This window comes from Hypanus sabinus, unplaced genomic scaffold (genome assembly GCF_030144855.1).
Source record: "Hypanus sabinus isolate sHypSab1 unplaced genomic scaffold, sHypSab1.hap1 scaffold_117, whole genome shotgun sequence".
NCBI lineage: Eukaryota > Metazoa > Chordata > Chondrichthyes > Myliobatiformes > Dasyatidae > Hypanus > Hypanus sabinus.
The window spans coordinates 1-9,380 of NW_026779229.1; the positions used below are offsets into that span (position 1 = coordinate 1).

A 9,380-nucleotide genomic window follows, 5' to 3' on the forward strand; every position below is an offset into this window, starting at 1 on the left:
GGAGCTCCTCACACTGACACAGTAGCGTCTCAGCTCCAGGCTGAGAGAGGTCGGACTGGCAGAGTCTGGGAACCCAGGATCACAGCTCCACCCAACCCACATCGTGGCTAACTGCCCCGCATCAGATAAAATCGACTATAATAGAGGTGTGTCCATGAAGTCCCAAGTACAAGACGGATGGGGGATTAAATACCAGCGTTAACGGCGGAGTGAAGTCCCTCCACACTGTCCCATCACCCACTCCCGGGGTCAGACACAGAGTGAATCTCCCTCTGCACCATCCCATCACTCACTCCTGGGTTCAGACACAGAGTGAATCTCCCTCCACACCATCCCATCACACACTCCCGGGGTCAGACACAGAGTGAATCTCCCTCCACACTGTCCCATCACACACTCCCGGGGTCAGACACAGAGTGAATCTCCCTCCACACCGTCCCATCACACACTCCCGGGGTCAGACACAGAGTGAATCTCCCTCCACACTGTCCCATCACACACTCCCGGGGTCAGACACAGACTGAATCTCCCTCCACACCGTCCCATCACCCAGTCCTCGTCTCAGACACATTGTGAATCTCCCTCCACACCATCCCATCACACACCCCCAGGGTCAGACACTGTGTGAATCTCCCTCCACACTGTCCCATCACACACTCCCGGGGTGAGACGAGGAGAAAATCTCCCTCCACACCGTCTCATCACATACTCCTGGGGTCAGACAGAGAGTGAATTTGCCTCCCTCTGCGCTGTCCATTTCGCCCTCTCCTGTTCTGTGGCGTGAGATTTTTTTTGAAATCAAGATATACTTTATTCAAAAATAAAATTATTTACAACAAACCATTTGATGACACTGTCCTTTACAGATGTTCCCATTAACAGATGTTTCAATACGTTTCTACACTTTCAGCCACTCATGGTTCATCTTTACACACCTTTGTTGAGGGGTGAACTCCCCACCACCTAATCCCACACACTCCAGCTGAAGAAGAGCCCTAAACCGTGGTCCTTCCCCACTGGGCCCTTGCGGTGGCTGCACCAAGTATCCGCGCGTCCCTCAGCACGTACTCCTGCAACTGAGAAGGTGCCAGTCGGCAGCATTCCCCCACGGTCATCTCTGTGTGCCGGAAGACCATCAGGTTTCGGGCCGACCGAAGAGCGTCCTTCACCGAGTTGATGATCTGCCAGCCGCACCAGATGTTGGTCTCCTTGTGCGTCCCCGGGAACAGCCCGTAGACCAGAGATCACGCAGCTGCTGGGGATGTATCTCGACACCGTCCCTTCCACCCATCTCCACGTACCCTCAGTGTGCAAAGAGGTGGGTCACCGACTCTTCCTCACTGCAGTCCTCCAGTGGGCAGCAGGGTGCGGAGATGACGTCCCGGGCGTACAGGAGGGATCGGACTGGGAGGGCCCCTCTCACCACCAGCCAGGCGAGGTCTTGCTGCCTGTTGGTGAGGTCTGGCTATGAGACATTTTGCCAAATGAACTGGATGGTCAGCTCAGGGAACCACCCAACTGTGTCGGTCAAGTCCTCCTGCAGGACATTATGTGCTGACCACTGCCTGATGGCCCTGTGGTCAAAGGCGTTGACCTGCAAAAACTTTTCTACGAAGGACAGGTATGGTGGCAACGACCAGCTGACTGGGGCGTTGCGCGGGTAAGGGACCAGACCCATCCTAGGTAGCCAGGGGGACAGGTAGAACCTAGGCACAATGCGGTAGTTGGTGCCCACGTACCTGGGATCCACAAAAAACCTGATGCATCCACACACGAAACTGGCCATCAGCGTGAGGGCGACATTGGGAACGTTCTTGCCCCCATTGTCCAGGAACTTGTGCATGACTGCCCGTCTGACTCGCTTCATTCTCGATCCCCAGACGAATCTGAAGACGGTTCTGGTGATTTCCAAGCTGAAGGAGCGGGGCACTGGCCACACCAGCGCCAAGTGCAGCAGCCCTGAGAGCACCTCACACCTGATGACCAGGTTCTTGCCCGTTATCGGAAGGGAGCGTCCTCAGCACAGTCCCAGTTTCTGTTTCACCTTGGCAGTCCGCTCCTGCCAGTTCCTCGTGCACGCCTCGGCCCCTCCCCAACACCTTCACGTGATCAGGCCGGATGGTGAAGCGGACACTGGATCGGTCGGGTCAGTTGCCGAAGAGCATGGATTCATCCTTCGTGCGGTTGACCTTGGCCCCGACGCCAGCTCGAACTGTTCGCTGATCAGCCTGCGAACTGACCTCGGATCGGAGCAGAAGACGGTGACGTCGTCCATGTACAGGGAGGTTTTGACCTGTCCCCCTCCGCTGCCTGGCAGCGTCACCCCTCTTATGCCCTCATCCCTCCTGATGGCTTCGGCAAAGAGTTCTGTGCAGCACACGAACAGGATAGGGGAGAGAGGGCAGCCCTGCCTGACTCCAGACCTGATGGGGAAGCTGTCTGTTTCCCACCCGTTGACCTGGACTGCGCTACGGATGTCCGTGTGGAGCAGATTGCTCCAATTCCGGATTCCTTCCCCAAATCCCATTTTGGAGAGTACATCCGCCATGTACGTGTGCGATATCCTGTCGAAGGCTTTCTCCTGGTCCAAGCTGACCAGGCAGGCGTCCACTCCCCTGTCCTGCACGTAGTCGATGGTGTCCCTCAGCAGCACGAGGCTGTCTGAGATCTTACTGCCCGGTACTGCACAGGTTTGGTCCGGGTGGATCACCTGCTCCAGTGCAGACTTGACCATGTTGGGGGTAGCCTTGAACAGGATCTTGTAGTCCACAATCAGAAGTGAGATGGGACTCCAGTTTCTAATGTCTTCCCTCCCCCACTTCTGCTTGTAGATGAGGGCGATGACGCCCTTCCGCATGGATTCGGACATGCTGCCGGCCAGGAGCGTAGCGTTTTCACTTCCAGCGTGTCGGGGCCCATCCGGTTCCACAGAGCCGAATACAACTCGACCGGTAAGCCGTCGCTTCCGGGAGACTTACCCGACTCAAAGGAACGGACGGAGCCAGTCAGCCCGTCCAGGGTCAGTGGCTGCTCCAGACACTCCCGCTTGCCGTCGTCTAAGATCTGCATGATAGAGGTACTGTCCAGTCTGCCGGATGGTCCAGCCGGATCAATGGTGCAGTTGAAGTCTCCAGCCGGGACGTCACCAGCAGCGGTTTGAGCCGCTCGGTCCGCACGGGGGAGGCGCACACGGTGATCAGCCGGAGCGGAGTGTCCCGCTATTTGACGACTGCTACCAGACCGTCCCCGGCCACACCGACAAACCCCGGGTCCACCAACGCGACCACCTCCAGTAGTTGAGGAGGTGTGGCAGTTCGCACTCCTGGAGGAAGGTCACGTCGGCCTTTACCGAGTCCAAGTACTGGAGCGTGCTCTCCAGACTGCGCACATTGACAGATGCCAGTGAAATGTCCGCCATTTAAAGTTCTTTATTTCAGAAGCACACTGTCCTTACCCTCGCAGTCCTGAGCCTTCATGTCCACGGCCTTTGTGAAGTCCTTCACCTTCTGTGGGCTCAGGAACTACAGGTCATCCTCCCCTGGGTGTCGCAGTTCCTGTTCTGTGCGTGGGGGCTTGGTGTCTCCCAGGCCTGCAGCCCCTTCAGCCTGCGAGGCTCCATACGTAGCTCCGCTCCCGGGTTCCCGGAGCTCGGGGTCTCTGGTGGTCTCCGCCTCCTGTGCTTGTTCTTGGGGGTTGGCTAGCAGACTTTCCCCACCCTCTCTCTCCTCCTCTCCGCTGGCTTTGCCCGCCGCTTCGTCTTCTGGGGCTGCTGCTGGCCTCCCCCAACTCCTTCCTCGTCTGACGTGGACAGGTTATCGGAGGCTGCGTGGGTCCCTGCCCTTCTCTTCACGAGCTCCTACCGTTCCGCCCTCTGTCGCTTGGCCGGAGCTTTTTAGGCTTTCTTTCGTTTTCCCACAAAGCTGCAGCCTTCCTCCCCCTCGGCTTTCCCCTCCTCCATGGACTCCTCCTCCTTTTCCTGTGGAAGGGCCTGGAGGGTCTGCAATGGGGTGGGAGCCCTCGGGGTGGCTGCGCCTTCTCCTCTGCTGGCGTCTTCCCTCGCTTCGGGCGCCGCCTCTGCAGGGGTGGCGGGTACATCCGAACCTGCCGGGGCCCTTCCAGTGCCAGCACCTCCCCTGGTCGCCTGTGCATATGTGCCGGCAAGTTTCGAACAGGCCCTGTACAGTTGGTCGGTGTCTCCACAGAGGTTGCAGGATTTGCCCTGCGTGCAGTCCTTGGTGAGGTGGCGGTTTATTGCAGATTACCGCCCTGCACTGGGCTGACATGCCCCGTCTTGCCGCAGTTGCTGCCCGGCCGGCTACACCCTGGGATGCCCGGCGTAGACCAGGTAGCCTCGGTTCCCTCCGATGGCGAAGACCGACGGTGGGTGGACGACGCAGCCGTTAGAGTCGACCTTCAGCTTCACCTTCACCTGCCGTTTGCTTGTCCAGCACCCCAGGCTGTCTTTCACGTCCAGGAAAGCCCCTACGCTCTACACATACCGAGCGAGGAATGTGAGGACGTCGGCACGGTGGCGGTCCGTTCCTGCTGGGCGGCAGCAAAGAGCGGCTGTGCTTGCAGCAACGACAGCGGCTCCTCTCTCCCCTTCTCCTGGAACAGCTGGAGCAACTTCTGCCACCCTGCGGGTCATCGGAAGGTGACATCAAGGAACCCAGCCAAGTCCTGGATGCAGTAGATGTCGTCGATCGTGAAACCGCAACAGTCCATCAGGACCTTCTGGATGAAGGTCACTCTCGTAAATCACGACTTCCAGGGGTTACCACACAACATACCCAGTCAAGGGTTAACACAAGATATTCCAAAACCTTCTCCTATGGATTATACGAAGTGACAGCCACACACATTCGTTGTGGTTCCGTGTACCGATGATCAACCCACTCTTGTGGGCATAGGAGAGTTCCAAGCCTCAGCTGCGACTAACTGAAGCGATCAGCTTTTCCAGTCTCTCTCTCTCTCTTTAGACTGGCCGACTGCCTGTCTGCAGATCGCTCTCTCTCTTTCTCTCTATGGTTCAGCCCACAGTCAGCGCTGTCAGCCTGTGACAGACGTCATAGTCCCGCCTCCTCACGCCGGCGCTCTTAAAGAAACAGTCACAGTACGACCGCAGGCTCGTAACAGCCGCAACACAACTTCCCGACCTTTGAACTCAATGATTCAACTAATAAAGACAACCATGTCATTTGCCTTCTTAAACACCCGATCAATCTGTGCAGTCTCTTTCAGGGAGCGATGAACTTGGAGTCTAAGATCCCTCTGATCATCGACACTGTTCAGGGTTTTGCATTTAACAGGGTACTGTCTCATACAGTCGACCTACCGAGTTGCCAAGATGATCATCACGAATCAAATCTCACTGAGATTTCTCAGGTCCTGTTGAATTTATTACCAAGTGCACAAGTACGGGAACGTACAGGAACAGAGAAACACTGACTTGTGGCAGCATCACAGGCAAGTACATTCAGATAACACACGGAACACAAGTTATACGAATCTCTGTCAGTAAAAATCTATAAATATGCTTTATGTCTTTAACAATATATAAAATACATTGTGTCATGATCAATATTAAAATGTGCATTTTGTGTCAATAACAGTCTTGGAAATGTTGAATTTGCTCCCTGTCTCCATTCCTCCTGTAATCCACAACCAGCTCCTTTGTTTTTGTCACAATGAGGGAGAGGTTGTTTTCTTGACACCACTGTGTCGGGGTGATGACTTCTTCTCTGTCGGCTGCCTCGTTATTATTTGGGATTAGGCCGGTCAGTGTAGTGCCGTCAGCAAATTTAGTTAGCAGATTGGAACCCGCCACTGCAGCCCCACAGTGCACTATGTACTGATTGCAAAGCTACGAGATTGCATGTGAATGGCCTCCCCTCCCCCAACTCCACTCTTTCTGCCTCACCAGCAGACTGGGACATCTCACATCTCGCTGCCTCCGCCAGGACATTAAACTGTGAACAACTGTGGTCAGGGACTGATCTCTGGGGAACTCCAAACGCTACCTCCTTCCAGTCTGAAAACGACCCACTCATCCAGACACACACTAACGGCAGTTTATCGATCTCCAACGAAAAAGCCTAATCACCGACTCCTGAGGGTCAATACCATTGCTGACTCGGAGTTTACAACCGTCAAATACCAGGAGGGACATAATAATCAGAAAGTCTCTAGTCACAGCCGTGTAAATAAAATGTGATCTCAGTGGGTGTGTGGCGCATGCTCAGAACGCGAATGAGACAGACAAACTGAGGCAAGTCACAGACTGATGAAGGGAGGAATGATCCATTTTGACAAAGAGAGGGAAGCCGAGAGCTCCTGATATTGTTCCTGATACCGGAACTGTGGCCAGTTAAAAGATGAAGCTTTGTTCCTTCAAAATGTTTTGAGTTCTGACAGTGTTTTTATCAGAAGGCACCATGAAGACTCAAATTATTTCAGTTAAACTCTTGTCCTTCACGCACTGACGTGCTTTGTAAACTTTTAACAGTGCAGGAAACTCGCTACAAGGAGAGCCCGAACACGTGTCCATGTCCGTGATCTGATTGGATACATCGCCATGACGTTCAGAGCACTGTGACGTCATTCACTGGCTCTTATTTTGGAAAGGATTCCGTCGGCCATCGCAGATACACCAACAGCTTCGCTCTGGGAAGCGGCCGTTCACCTGCTCCGTGTGTGCGAAGAGACTCATTCAGTTCACCCACCTTGTGATGCTCCGGTGAGTTCACAATAAATAGAGGCCACATTTCTGTCCGGAGTGAGCAAAGAGTTTCACTCAATCATCCCAGCTGCTGCAACGCCAGCAACTTCACATTGGGGAGGAAGTTCAAATCAGCTCTGTGTTAAATGTTTAACCATCTCGGTGACTGAAGGCAGCTGCAGGTTCATGAGGGACTGTTACTGTCAGATTCTGCAGTTCTTGCGGCTGCTCATCGCACCCAGGACTGAACCCTGGTCACTGAGCATTGGAGGAGTCTGTTCTGCTGATGTTAGCCTGTTGTTTAATATTGTGGATCTGTGAAAGATAAATCAATTCTGTATCAGGTCCCGTGTCTCAGGTACTTACTGTCTCTACCACACTCACAATGTACACTAGAAAGGCCACTCGGCCCATCTGGCTCCTGCAGTGTTTCTGTTCCATATCAGTATATCAAAATCTACCCCTGCCGTTCCTCTCTCACTCTCCCTGAGATGACAGGTTGCAACTAGTCACCACTCCGTGGGATAGGAGATTTCTCTTGAATTTCATAGAATCATAGAAATCTACGACACATTACAGACGCTTTGGCCCGCAATGTTATGCCGACTATGTAACTTACTCTAGAAATTGCTTAGAATTACCATACCGCCTAGTCCTCTATTTTCCTAAGCTCCATGTACCTATCTAAGAGTCTCTTAAAAGACACTATTGTATCCGCCTCTACCACCGTCGCTGGCAGTGCATTCCACACAAACACAACTCTTTGCTTAAAAATATTAGCTCTGACATCTCCCCTGTACCTACTTCCAAGCAGCTTAACCCTATTCCCCCTCGTGTTAGCCGTTTCAGCCTGGGAAAAAGCCTCTGACTATCCACAGGACCAATGCCTCTCATCATCTTATACTCCTGCATGAATTCCCTGCATGATTTTCTCCGGGCTGAACAAGACAATGAGCTCACTGTGGTTGTGACGTTGTCCAGGTCTCCGGACGAAGTTGGTTAAACTCCTTCTTTCCCGCTCTTTTCAACGTTTTGTGTCATTTTCACCAATTTTAAAGGACTGTGCCTCAGACAGCTGGGTTGTTGCAATTGTTACGTACCAGCAGCAACAGATAACTAATGGAGTCTGGTTTCGATGGTAAAAACACTCTCTTCATTAGAATATACTCCAAATCTAAAAGACTGAACGAAATAAACAGCAATTAACAGTGTAATGCGTATATCTAGCTCCTAAACTATCAAGCTGGGGAAACAATACTTAAAGTCTTCAGATGGCAAAGTGGAAAAGTTCAGTAATCCACGGAAAATGTGAGTGAGAGGAGAGATTTGTAAATCCACACGAACATGTAGAGAGAAGGCAATTACGAAGAATTCCACACACATTCCACGCTGGGTAAACGAAATAACAGTCGCCGAAGATCTTATCCGTCGATTCGTTACGAAATCCACTTAGAAATATCACCAGGTGACAGTGACAGGAATATCGTCTTCAAGTGATTACCACAGAACACCCCGATTCCAGGTAAGGGCCAACAAAAGTGATACCACAGACACTCCAACAAATCCACACAAGGATTATACGAAGTGACAGCCAGGCATCTGTTGTGCACTGCGTGCCGATGATCAACCCAATCTTTTGGGCACAGCAGTGACAAGCTGAAGTCTCTCTCACTCTCCCCCCTCCCTCTCCTCCCTCTCTCCCCTCCCCTCTGTCTCTCTGTCTCTGCTGCAGCGCGTTTGTGACGTCACAGCCGCGCCTCCCTCAGGCACTTAAAGCGACACTCACTCCGCTGTATCTGTCAGTTCACCAGCGCTTGAAAGCCGCCGATCCTTGAATGTGGAGGCGGAAATGCTGGAGAAGACAGCGCCCCACTCGCTACAAGGAAAGCCCGAGCACGTGTCCATGTCCGTGATCTGATTGGATACATCGCCATGACGTTCCGAGCACTGTGACGTCATTCACTGGCTCTCATTTTGGAAGGGATTCAGTCGGCCATCGCAGATACACCAACAGCTTCGCTCTGGGAAGTGGCCGTTCACCTGCTCCGTGTGTGCGAAGAGACTCATTCAGTTCACCCACCTTGTGATGCTCCGGTGAGTTCACAATAAATAGAGGCCACATTTCTGTCCGGAGTGAGCAAAGAGTTTTACTCAATCATCCCAGCTGCGGCAACACCAGCAACTTCACATCAGGGAGGAAGTTCAAATCAGCTCCGTGTTAAATGTTTCACCATCGCGGTGACTGAAGGCAGCTGCACGTTCATGTCAGATTCTGCAGTTCTTGCGGCTGCTCATCGCACCCAGGACAGAACATTGGACGAGTCTGTTCTGCTGATGTTAGCCTTAAACTAGACTGGCGTTTAATATTGTGGATCTGTGACAGATAAATCACTTCTGTATCAAATTCCGTTTCTCACTAGAGAAGTCCCTGCCGATGTTTCTGTTCCATATCAGAATATCAAAATCTACCCCGGCCATTCCCTTCTCACTCACCCTGAAATGACAGGTTGCAACTAGTCACTACTCTGTGGGAGGAAGGATTTCCACTGAATTTCATAGAATCATAGAAATCTGTAGCACATTACAAATACTTTTAGCCCACATGGTTGTGCCGACCATGCAACATTCTCTAGAAACTGCCTAGTATTACCATACCGCATAG

The 9,380-nt window shown here is 52.6% G+C and overlaps 1 protein-coding gene across 2 annotated transcripts in view; it reads left to right on the forward strand.

Moving 5' to 3' along the window:
- Positions 1 to 8,455: 8,455 nt before the first annotated feature.
- LOC132386465 (zinc finger protein 229-like) overlaps positions 8,456 to 9,380 on the forward strand; it is a 29,231-nt gene continuing 28,306 nt past the window's right edge. Inside the window, exon 1 of one of the 2 annotated variants that reach the window (XM_059958763.1) lies at positions 8,456 to 8,812. The gene's annotated coding sequence lies outside the window, so the exon portion shown is untranslated. The remainder of the gene's footprint in view (positions 8,813 to 9,380) is intronic. The other variant, XM_059958764.1, reaches the window with a different exon arrangement.